The sequence below is a fragment of the Macaca mulatta genome, chromosome 9, assembly GCF_049350105.2.
Source record: "Macaca mulatta isolate MMU2019108-1 chromosome 9, T2T-MMU8v2.0, whole genome shotgun sequence".
Taxonomy (NCBI): Eukaryota; Metazoa; Chordata; class Mammalia; order Primates; family Cercopithecidae; genus Macaca; species Macaca mulatta.
Genome location: NC_133414.1, coordinates 76,174,948 through 76,187,752, shown reverse-complemented (window position 1 = coordinate 76,187,752; position 12,805 = coordinate 76,174,948). Strand labels below are relative to the sequence as shown.

Genomic DNA, 12,805 nt, shown 5'->3' with positions numbered 1-12,805 from the left:
ATGATATTATTAATATGCAGCGTTTGTCCTGAGAGCTCAATTACACCTTCGAAGGCATGTGACCTTCACGCATATTTACGGGCCCCGAGTGCCTGGCACCATGTCTTGTACACAAGAGGCGTTCGCGTCGTCTTTGAACTATGAATGCAAGAAATAGGACTAAAGTTATGATCAGGGCAGCTAGGGTGGGGACTCTTGTTGCCCCCGGCAAGGCACGCATTTCTTGTCATCTGCTCGGAAGAAGCTACAAGGGGAGAGTCCAGTGAGAAAAAGGTTGGACGAAAGAGGCGATGTGACTGGGTCTGGTCTGGGGGACAAGCGCAGTCCGCGCGGAATGAGACCTACGACGAGAAGCGGTTAAGGAGGACCTACGTCCGCGCTCCTGTGGAGGTCGCCGGGCTGGGGCTGGAGGCAGAGTCCGCGCCTGGCCGGGCCAGCGGCTTTTCGGTCTAAATAACGGGGTTTTCAGCCTGGACTTAGCTGAGGGAGCAGAAGATCGGGGTGACGGCTGTGGTGTGGCCGCAGGACCGGGGTGGGGAGGCCGGGAAGAGAGGGTTTCTTCAGGAGGGATCGCTGTCTTACCTGCAGCAGCCTCAGTTATGTTTTTGACAACTATAGCAACCAACTACCTCTCGCGAGAACTTACTTTTGGCAATCGCAGCAAGTTTATTCCAAGACTCGCGATAACCCTCTGGGGACTAGAGCAGTGAGCGCGACCCTGAGCTTCTGCGCCTGCGCCTGTCATTTCGAGTCCCTGCTGTTTCCGCAGATGCTTTACCTTGGCAAGCGTTTGGGTTAAGTGCACAGGTTTCCATCTTTACATTTTGCTTTCTGGACTCTTTTATTTCAATATTTCTCCATAATAGTAGGGAAAAAAGCATATGGAAGTTTAAAGAAAAAGGCCTTTATTAAACTGATTTGAAAACATCATTTAAATATTTGTGCGTGAAATATGCAATATTTTAAAAATGAGCCTGTCACGCACTGTTGATGAGAGTGCAAAATGACCCTGCTTCTAGGTGCTCAATATTTGTACAATAAACAGACCTGAAGTTTATGATGTTAATACAAACTTTTAATATTCAAAATTTAACATTAAAGAGCTAAAATAGCAAAACACAATAGCAACAACCTGGAAACAACCCAAGTGCCCGTCGATGGAATAGTGAATGAGTGGACCAGTAAACTGTGGCATATTCACAAAGAGGCATATTACAGGCAGTCAAAGTTAATGAACTGCACAACGCAGATGAATTTTAGCAATATGTATACTTTAAATTGTTGCAGTATTAAGAGCCAGCTTGAAGGGACTCCCTTGGGCCAAATGAGGGACAATTTGAGCATGAAGTAAACAACACCATAACGGATTACAATCCATTGAATATGCAAGTCCGTGTTGATATAGAGAAACAGGAAAACTCCTTCGAAGTAGGATGCCAACACAGAAGTGTAGCAAGAAGGATGGAAATAGAGAACTACCATTTGACAACTACTGACGAGGATGACTCAGGCAGGAGTGTTCAATGGACGCTAAGGCTGGTGGGTAGATGTTCTGTGAGGCATAGAATACTGGGGTGATTTTGGAATGCTTCTCCCATGGAATACTACTCGATTTCAGAGGGGAAAACAGTGAATGGAAGCAACCAACATGATCAGGTGATCATGGTTAACATCATCAGTGTTGGGAGGAGTCTACATTGTGAGCCTCCTGATGAAACACACTAAAATCCACAAAGTATCCCTTTTGGTTTTCCTACCATCAAAGGAACTCAGGTTGTAGACCATCCAAGGACAGGAAAGACTGGGAACTGTCTCTGACTGAGGTTATATGACAACTAAATGCAATATGTATCTCTGTATAGCATTCTGGACCAGAAAGGAAAACAACATTGTTAGGACAGTTGGCAAAATGTGAATTAGCTCTGTGAATCACATACCACCGCGAACATGCCCGATCTCGTCTGAACTGGATGGTATGTTGTACCAATATTGAATCCCTGATGAGGAAGTTTGTTTGTTGTTAGGTAGGAGAGTGTCCCTGTTTAGGGGAAAATAAACACTGGTGTGTTCAGGAGTGATGAGAAACTATCTCTACAATTTGCTCTCTTGACTCTCAAAAGGTCCAGAAAAAGACTAACAAGGGATACATACACATGTACACACACATATGCACATGCATGCACACATGTACGCATACACACACAGTGAGCAATGAAACAAGTGCAATAAAGTGTTAACTATTTGGGAATCTGAGTGCAGGGGACATGGGACTTCCTTACACGATTTGGGCAACTTTTCTATACATTTGAGATCATTTCAAAACAAATTATTAAAATATATACATACGCATAGCCACTCTACCTGGGAAGTTCTTTGCTTAGGATATAGAGTTACCAGAGTCAAAATTTAAAATTTTTGTTTATGTGAATAAAGAAACATTATAAATACTAAAAGAAATACTTTTTGGAACTTGCAGTGTTACAGGTAATAAAGGTTCTCAAAATAAAACTACTGTGGCACTACTGAGTAAGGATTTCTCTCTGGATTTTTTCCCAAGTGAGGGTTTTGGGTAAATTTGCACTGAGGCAGCTATCTCACTTGCAAATGACACACTTTTTCTACATAATAAGCTGGGTTAGGCCGAGTCTTTAATAGGGAGCTGTTCTTCCAGAAATCGCTCATGATCTTGATCTACTTAGTACTTTGCTTCAAGGTCTTAGGCAAGCAAGGATAAATAACAGATGTCACTTCTTTAAACATAATTAATCTCCATTCAACTGTAGGGTACCTGAGAGCAAGGGCTGTATGTTACAATTTTCTTTTTTCTTTTTTTTTAAGACAGAGTCTCACTCTGTAGCCCAGCCTGGAGTGCAGTGGCACAATCTGGGTTCACTGCAACCTCCACCTCCTGGGGTCAAGTGATTCTTGTGCCTCAGCCACCGGAGTAGCTGGGATTACAGGCACCCATCACCACACCCGGCTAATTTTTGTATTTTTAGTAGAGACAGGGCCATGTTGGCCAGGCTGGTCTTGAACTCCTAACCTCAGGTGATCCACCCACCTCAGCCTCCCAAAGTGCTAAGATTACAGGCGTGAGCCACCATGCCTGGCCTTTTTTTGTTTTTTGTTTTTTGTTTTAATTGAGACAGTCTTGCTCTGGAGTTCGGTGGCATGATCTCGGCTCACTGCAACCTCCGCCTCCCGGGTTCATGTGACCCTCCCGCCTCAGCCTCCCGTGTGTGTGTGTGTGTGTGTGTGTGTGTGTGTGTGTGTGTTACTCTTCTTTTATTCTCCTACAGTGCTTAGCAGTGGCCACTCTATTTGAAAGGCATTCAATACTTTTTGACTGATTTAAAACATCCACTTGTGTATGGAAAAAGCCCTCTTTAGTGGTATGGAAAATATAATAGTACTGGAATCATAATAAAATCATCTACATATGCAAACCAATTTCAGGGAAAAAAAACTATAAAAATCTCTTTCTAATAAAATTCAAATGCCTTGGTCTGAGTTTCAAAGGCCTCCACTAAATGATGCACTAGCTCAACAAATTCCTTTCTCATTACTCCAAAAGACATGTTTCTAATTAGCTAATTTGTTACTTCCAAAGTCAACATATTTCTGACACTCAGTAAAACAATCAAATGTATTGCTCATCCTCAAATTGATCTACAGATTGAGAGCAATCACAATTAGAATCCCGACTTTTTTTTCCAGAAATTAACAAGTTGATCCTAAAATTCATATAGAAAAGCAAGGGACCCACAGTAGCCAAAACAATCTTGAACCAGAAGAACAGTCGGAAGACTCACACTTTCCAATTTCAAAACTTTCTACAAAGTTGCAGTAATCAAGTAATGAAGACAATAATAAAGGCATAAAGATAGCCATATAGATCAAAAGAATCAACTGAATTGAGAGTTCAGAAATAAACTCTTACATTTATGGTCAATTGATTTTTAACAAGAGTGCCAAGATGATCTAATGGGATGTGGGAGGGAGGGCAGTAATATAGTCTTTTAAACAAATGGTACAAGAAAAAACAATGTCCACATTCAAAGAATGAATTTGGACCCTTACCTAACACCATATACAAAAAATAACTCAAAATGAACCAAAGACCTAAATGTAAGAACTAAAACTATAAATTTGAGGGTTTTCTATTTCTGTGAAGAATGTCATTGCAATGTTGATAGAGACTGTGTTGAATCTGTAGAGCACTTTTGAAGTATGAACATTTTAGCAGTGTTAATTATTCTAATCCATGAACATAGGATACTTTTTTTTTGTAGTAATTGTGAATGAGATTGCTTTTTTTTTTTTTCAGATAGTTCACTATGGCATATAGAAATGCTACTGATTTTTGTATGTTGCTTTTGTATCCTGCAACTTTACTGAATTTATTACTTCTAGCAGTTTCTTGGTAGAATCTTTAGGGTTTTCTGTGTATAAGTTCATGTCATCTGCAGACAGGAAGTTTGACTTCTTTCTGTCCAATTTAGATGTCCTTTGTTTCTTTCTCTTGCCTAATTACTCTGGCTAGGACTTCCAGTACTATGTGACTAGAAGTAGTGAAAGTGGCTATCCTTATCTTGTTCCAGATTTTAGAGAAAAAGCTTTCAACATGTCCTCGTTAAGTATGTTAGCTGTGGGTCTGTCATACATGGTCTTTATTGTACTGAGGTATGTTCCTTCCACATCTAATTTGTTGAGAGTTTTGTTTTGTTTGGTCATGAAGGGATGTTGAACATTACCAAATGCTTTTTCCACGTCTACTGAGATTATCATATGGCTTTTATCTTTTGTTCTGTTAGTGTGATGTATCACAAAAATTGACTATCCACATGCAGAAGAATAAAACTAGACCCCTATCTCTCACCATTTACAAAAATAGCCTCAAAGGGGATAAAATATTTAAGCATAAGACCTGAAACTATTAAACTATTAGAAAAAAAAACAACACAGGAAAAAATGCTTTTGACATTGGTCTGAGCAAGGAATTTTTGGATAACCCTCAAAACACAGGCAACAACAACAACAAACATAGACAAGTGGGATTACATCAAACTAAAAAGCTTCTGCACAGCAAAGGAAACAATCAATAGATTGAAGAGACAGCATATAGAATGGGAGAAAATATTTACAAACTATGCATCTGACAAGGGGTTAATATCCAGAATATATAAGAAACTCAACACCAAAAAAGAAAAAAAAATGCAAAAAACAAAAACCCCCACAAATAATCTGATTTTAAAATGGGCAAAAGATCTAAATAGACGTGGCCGGGCGCGGTGGCTCAAGCCTGTAATCCCAGCACTTTGGGAGGCCGAGACGGGCGGATCACAAGGTCAGGAGATCGAGACCATCCTGGCGAACCCGGTGAAACCCCATCTCTACTAAAAAATACAAAAAACTAGCCGGGCGAGGTGGCGGGCGCCTGTAGTCCCAGCTACTCGGGAGGCTGAGGCAGGAGAATGGCGTGAACCCGGGAGGCGGAGCTTGCAGTGAGCTGAGATCCGGCCACTGCACTCCAGCCTGGGCGACAGAGCGAGACTCTGTCTCAAAAAAAAAAAAAAAAAAGATCTAAATAGACATTTCTCGAAAGAAAGTATACAAATGGCCAATAGATTTATGAAAAAATGTTCAACATCACTAAACATGAGGAAAATGCAAATAGTGTATCTACACAAACATAGATAGCATAGCCTACCACATACCTAAGTCATATAGAGTATATCCTATTGCTTCTAGGCAACAAACAGGTATGGCATGTTACTATACCGAATACTGTAGGCAATTTTAACACAATGGTAAGTACTTGTGTATCTAAACATAGAAAAAGTACAGTAAAAATATGGTATAAAAGATAAATAGTACACCTGTAGAAGGCACTCATAATGAATGGCACTTGCTGGCCTAGAAGTTGCTTTGGGTGACTGAAGGAATGAGTAGTGAGTGAATTGTGAAGGCCTACGACATTACTATATACTACTGCAGACTTAATAAACACTATATAATTAGGCTACACTAAATTTATTTTAAAACTTTTAAATAATACATTTACTTTAGCTTACTGTAACATTTTCCTAAACATTTTTTTTTTCCCTTGGAGTTAGGGTCTCGTTCTGTCACCCTGGCTGGAGTGCAGTGGCATGATCATGGCTCACTGCAGCCTCAATCTTCTTGGGCTCAAGCAAACCTCCTGCCTTTTTGTATTTTTTTGTAGAGATGGGGTTTCACCATGTTGCTCAGGCTGGTCTTGAATTCTTGGGCTCAAGTGATCCACTTGCCTCGGCCTCCCTAAGTGCTGAGACTACACGCGTGAGCCACTGCACTCAGCCTAAACTTCTTTTTTTTTTTTTTTTTTTTTTTGAGACGGAGTCTCGCTCTGTCGCCCAGCCCAGGCTGGAGTGCAGTGGCGCGATCTCGGCTCACTGCAAGCTCCGCCTCCCGAGTTAACGCCATTCTCCTGCCTCAGCCTCCCGAGTAGCTGGGACTACAGGCGCCCACAACCACGCCCGGCTAATTTTTTGTAATTTTTAGTAGAGACAGGGTTTCACCGTGGTCTCGATCTCCTGACTCCTGACCTTGTGATCCGCCCGCCTCGGCCTCCCAAAGTGCTGGGATTACAGGCGTGAGCCACCGCGCCCGGCCTAAACTTCTTAACTTTTTGACTCTTATAGCTATACAAAAATATTTTCTGTACGTCCTTATAAGTTTTTTAAAAATTATTTTTTACAGGCCTTCTACAGGTATACTATTTATCTTTTATACCATATTTTTACAGGTGGCTCACGCCTGTAATCCCAGCACTTTGGGAGGCCGAGGCAGGTGGGTCATAAGGTCAGGAGATCGAGACCATCTGGCTAATATGATGAAACCCCGTCTCTACTAAAAATACAAAAAAATTAGCCGGGTGTGGTGGCGGGCGCCTGTAGTCCCAGCTACGCAGGAGGCTAAGGCAGAAGTATGGCGTGAACCCAGGAGGAGGAGCTTGCAGTGAGCGGAGATCATGCTGCTGCACTCTAGCCTGGGTGACAGAGTGAGACTCTGTCTAAATAAGTAAATAAATAAATATTTTACTTTTTGAGCTTTGTTAAAAACTAAGACACAGGTCAGGTGTGGTGGCTCTGGCCTGTAATCCTAGCACTTTGGGAGGCTGAGGTAAGAGGACTGCTTGAATCCAGGAGTTACCAGCCTGGGGTGACATGGTGAGACCACGTCTCTTCAAAAAACTTAAAAATTAGTGTGGTGTGATGGCAAAAGCCTGTAGTCCCAGCTACTTGGGACGCTGAGGCAGGAGGATCGCTTGAGGCCAGGAGTTCAAGGCTGCAGTGAGCAATTATTCCACCACTGCACTCCAACCTGGGTGACAGAGCAAGACCTCAAAAATAAAAAAAACAAAGACACAAATACACACATTAGCCTAAGTCTACACAGGCTCAGGAAAATCAACATGACTGTTTTCCACCTGCACATCTCATCCCACTGGAAGGTCTTCAGGGGCCTAACACACATGGAGCTGTCATCTCCTAAAACAATGCCCTCTTCTGGAATACCTCCTGAAGGTCCTACCTTGGGTTTTTTATAGTTAACTTCTTTTCAATGAGTAGATGGAATATACTCTAAAATAATGATAATAAGTCTAGCATTAGTAAGTACTAAGTGATAGGAATTTTTCAGCTGTGTTATGTTATGGAACTACTGTCATATATGTAGTCTGTTGTTGACTGAACCTTCATTATGCAGTGCATTGTTGGTGAGAATGTAAATTGGTACAGCCACTGTGGAAAATAGTAGAGGGTTCCTAAAAAAATTAAAAACAGAACTACCATATGAACTAACAATCCCATATATCCAAAGGATATGATATCAGTATGTCAAAAAGATGTCTGCACACCCATGTTTATTGCAGCACTATTCACGATGGCCAAAACATGGAATCAACCTAAGTGTCCATCAACAGATGAATGAATATGTGGTAAATTTACACAATGGAATACTATTCAGCCATAAAAAAGAATGAAATCCTGTCATTTGGAACAACTTGAATGAGCCTAGAGATCATTAAGTGAAATAAGCTAGGCACAGAAAGACAAATACTGCATGATCTCATTCATATGTAGAATCCTAAATTTTTTTTTTTTTTTTTTTTTTTTTTGAGGCTGAGTCTCACTCTGTCACCCAGGCTGGAGTGCAGTGGCAAGGTCTCGGCTCACTGCAACCTTCACCTTCCAGGTTCAAGGAATTCTCATGCCTCAGCCTCCTGAGTAGCTGGGATTACAGGCACATGCCACCACACCCAGCTATTTTTTGTATTTTTAGTAGAGATGGGGTTTCACCATGTTGGCCAGGCTGGTTTCGAACTCCTGTCTTCAAGTGATGCACCCACGTCAGCCTCCCAAAGTGCTGGGATGGATTACAGATGTAAGCCACTGCACCTGGCCTTAAAATGTTGATCTAATAGAAGTAGAGAATAAATAGTGGTTACCAGAGGTTGGGAAGGGGAGGGAAGAGGGAGGACAGGGAGAGGCCAGTCAATGGATACAAAGTTACAGTTGATAGGAAGAATAAGTTCTAGTGTTCCATTGCTCTGAATGGTGATTATAGTTCATGGTAATGTATTACATATTTCAAAATAGCTAGAAGAGAGGATTTTGAATCTTCTCTTCACAAAAAAGATGACTGAGATGATGGATATGTTAATTACCCCAATTTATTACATATTGTGTACATGTATCACAATTATACTGTCCCCATAAATATGTACAATTGTATCAATTAAAATGTTTTAAGTCTTGAAGAAAAAATAATTTAAAAATTTTGTACATCAAAAGACACCATCAAGAAAACAAAAGCCAACCGATGGAATGGGAGAAAATATTTTGTGACTTGTGTATCTGATAAGAGTCTACTATCCAAAATATATAAACAACTTTTACAACTCAACAGAAATACAAATTACCCAAATTAAAAATGGGCAAAGTATTTGAACAGATATTTTTTTAAAGAAGATATGCAAATAATCAATAAGCACAAAAAATATGCTCATTAGTCACAAGGGAAATGAAATGAAAATCACAATCAGATGCCACTTCATATCCACCAGCATGGCTATAGTGAAAAACATAGGCAATGATAATAAGTGTTGGCGAGGATGAGAAGAAATTATTAACCAGGTTTGTTCTGCCCGTGCTGGGTAAACCAATCACTGTGATGACACATTTTGCAAAAGAGAAAAGATTTATTCACAAGGCAGCCCAGCAAGGGGGCAGGTAAATAGTTCTCATATCTGCCTTCCGAAAATAAGGCATAGGGATGTTTATGGGTTAGAGAAGCAGGGTGGTCTAAGGCATGGGGAAAGGTGATTGGCAGTGGGGGAAAATGAATCATCCAGTGATCTGCACAAGTGTATTCAGGATTCATGGCACTTCATAGTATGACTGTTCAGAAAATGGTGACATTAGCATCATCTGAAGGTGGAGTGTTTAGCCTGTGATGTCAAAAGGCTACCTCTTCGGCATTTGCTCAGGCCTGGTTGAAGGGTCAGTGGTTGCAACCAGTTTGAACTGGAGAGGAGCTGCCCCAAGTTCCTGAAAAGCAACTTAAGTGACCGTTACCATGGTGACATGTTATTTATAGATTATATAGGAAGCCAGCAAAGGTTAAATGGTGTGGTCTTCAGCTACATAGAAAAAAACAAAAGGCAAATGACCAAATTGCAGGGCAGACTTTTTGTGGATCTAATCAGATTAACCCCCAGTTTCAAAACTTTATTGCTGATAGGATAATAATATGGTACAGCCACCTCAGTAAACAGTTTGGCAGATCCTCAAAAAGTTAAACACAGGCCGAGTGCGGTGGCTCATGCCTGTAATCCTAGCACTTTGGGAGGCCAAGGTGGGTGGATTGCCTGAGCTCAGGAGTTCGAGATCAGCCTGGGCAATACGGTGAAACTCCGTCTCTACTAAAACGCACACACACAAATTAGCCAGGTGTGTGGCGGCATGTGCCTGTAATCCCAGCTACTTGGGAGGCTGAGGCAGGAGAACTGCTTGAACCTGGGAGATGGAGGTTGCAGTGAGCCAAAATGGTGCCACTACACTCCAGCTTGGGAGACAGAGCAAGACTCCGTCTCTTAAAAAAAAACAAAAGTTAAACATAGATATACCATATGATCCAGCAATTCTTTTTATTTGAGACAGAATTGTCTCACCGTGTTGGCCAGGCTGGTCTCGAACTGTTGACCTTGTGATTCACCTGCCTAGGCCTCCCAAAGTGCTGGGATTACAGATGTGAGCCACTGTGCCTGGCCTAATTTTTGTATTTTTAATAGAGACAGGGTTTCACCATGTTGGCCAGGTTGGTCTTGAACTCCTGACCTCAGGTGATGATTCAGCAATTCTACCCCTAAATGTATAGCCAAGATAGTTGGGAACATAGGTCCACACAAAAACTTAAACATGAATGTTCACAATAGCATTATTCATAATAGCCAAAAGGTGAAAAACACCCAGATGCCCATCAACTGATGAATGAATTTTTTAAAATGTGATATAACTGGTCAGGCCTACGTGGCTCATCCCTGTAATCCCGGCACTTTGGGAGGTCAAGGCAGGCAGATCACTTGAGACCAGGAGTTTGAGACCAGCCTGGCCAACATGGTGAAACCCCATCTCTACCAAAACTACAAAAAATTAGCCGGGCATGGTGGCACACACCTGTAATCCCACCTACTCAGGAGACTGAGGCAGGGGAATTGCTTGAACCCAGGAGGCAGAGGTTTCAGTGAGCCAAGGTCGTGCCACTGCACCCCAACCTGGGCAACACAGCAAGACTCTGTCTGAAGAAAAGAAAAGAAAAAGCAATATAGCCAGCCACAAAACAGAATGAAGTACTGATTCATGCTATACCACAGATGAACCTTAGAAACAGTATGCTAAATGAAAGAAGTCAGACACAAAGGGCTACATATTATAAGATTCCAGTATTAGGAAAGTCAAGAATAGGCAAATCCAGAGACAGAAAGTAGATTAGTGGTTGCCAGGGACTGAGTAGGAGGGTGAGGAATGAGGAATGACCACTGATTGGATAAGGGGTTTCTTTTTTGGGGTGAGGAAAATGTTCAAAAATTGATTGTCACGATGATTGCACAAATTTGTGAATATGCTGAGAACCACTGAATTGTACACATTATTTTTTAGAGATGGGGGCCTCACTTTGTCACCTAGGCTGGAGTGCAATGGCACAATCATAGCCCACTGTCACCTCGAACTCCTGTGCTCAAATGATCCATCCTCCTGCCTTGGCCTCCCAAGCAGCTAGAACCACAGGTACGCACCACCACACACAGCTAATTTTTTAAATTAATTTTTTGTAGCAACGGGGTCTTGCCATCTTGCCCAGGTTGGTCTCAAACTCCTGGGCTCAAGGAATCCTCCTGCTTTGGCTTCCCAAAGTGCTGGGATTATGCACAGCTGAATTGTACATTTTAAAAGGGTGAATTGTATATATGAATATATAGCTCATATTTTTAAAAGCTTAAAAATATGTTGCTTGGGAAAGGACTCTGGGAAGATGGCAGACAGAGTAGGAAGTACCAGAAATCTTCCTCCCCACCGAGGTTGTCTGAGGTAACTATTTTGGAATTCTGGAGTCTATTGAAGGTTTGCAACTTCCAGAGGAAGACCTGGATGGCAATTTGGACTATTAATTTCAATTTTTGCTCTTAGCACAGTAGCAGCTACCCATCCTGTGGGAGGCGAGTGTGCATTTGTTCCTGTAGGAGCCTGCACATAGCCTGTGGGAGCCAGGGTAGGCAAAAAAGGATCCTATCCTCCAAATATGAGATATCTGTGCTGATTCCTGAACACTGCTTCTGATCACAGGGGTACAGACAAAGAAGCAGGGGCCATTGCTGCACCTCCCCCAATTGTTGCAAGTCTCTCCCTCGTCAGGTGAAGTGACTTTCAGGGGATTGAAAGGTCTGTCTTTACCCCTACCCTTCATTTTTCTCTTTTTCTCCCTTTGGGGTGCAGACATTAAAGACAAGGACATACATATATGAGGAAAATCAGAAAGTGGCCACCCACACCTAGGGAAAGGTACAGGCTCAAAAAGACCTGAGAAGACCTTAAGTTTATATCTCAGTATGGTCCTTGGCACAGAGACAGCATACAACAATTAAAATAAATAAATAAATAAATAAATAAATAAATAAATAAATACAGTAACAAAAAATAGCAAACCCTGGGGAAAGGGGAGAATCCAATTTTCAGAGTTACCATATTATTAAACCCAAATGTATAATTTTCAATGCAGAAAATCACAAGGCATACAAAGAAACAGGAAACTATCCCCAATCAAAGGCAAAAATAAACAGAAACTGTCTCTAAAAAAAGACCTGGTGACAGATCTATTACACAAAAAAATTTAAAAACCTGTCTTAAAGGCTGGGTGTGGTGGTTCATGCCTATAATTCCAGCACTTTGGGAGGTCAAGGCAAGAGGATCACTTGAGGCTGGGAGTTCAAGAGCAGCCTGGGCAACACAGTGAGACCCTGTCTCTTAAAAAAAAAGAATTTAAAAATAAGCCAGCCAGGTGCAGTGGCCTGTGTCTGTAGTCCTAACTAGCCACTTGGGAGGTTGAGGTAGGAGGCTCACTTTGAGCCCAGGAGTTGGAGGCTGCAGTGAGCTTTGATTGTGCCACTGCTCTCCAGCCTTGGTGACAGAGTGAGATCCTGTCTCAAAACACAGAAACAAAAAACTGTCTTAAAGATATCAGGCCAGGCGTGGTGGCTCATGCC

The 12,805-nt window shown here is 41.7% G+C and overlaps 1 protein-coding gene across 9 annotated transcripts in view; it reads right to left on the bottom strand.

The window, feature by feature from the left end:
• CFAP70 (cilia and flagella associated protein 70) overlaps positions 1 to 614 on the bottom strand; it is a 115,228-nt gene extending 114,614 nt beyond the window's left edge. For 8 of the 9 annotated variants that reach the window (XM_077946616.1, XM_077946618.1, XM_077946621.1 and 5 more), the window contains exon 1: positions 583 to 614. The gene's annotated coding sequence lies outside the window, so the exon portion shown is untranslated. Of the gene's footprint in view, positions 1 to 372; positions 510 to 582 lie in introns of those variants that run through there. The other variant, XM_077946617.1, reaches the window with a different exon arrangement.
• Between the last annotated feature and the right edge of the window lie 12,191 nt (positions 615 to 12,805).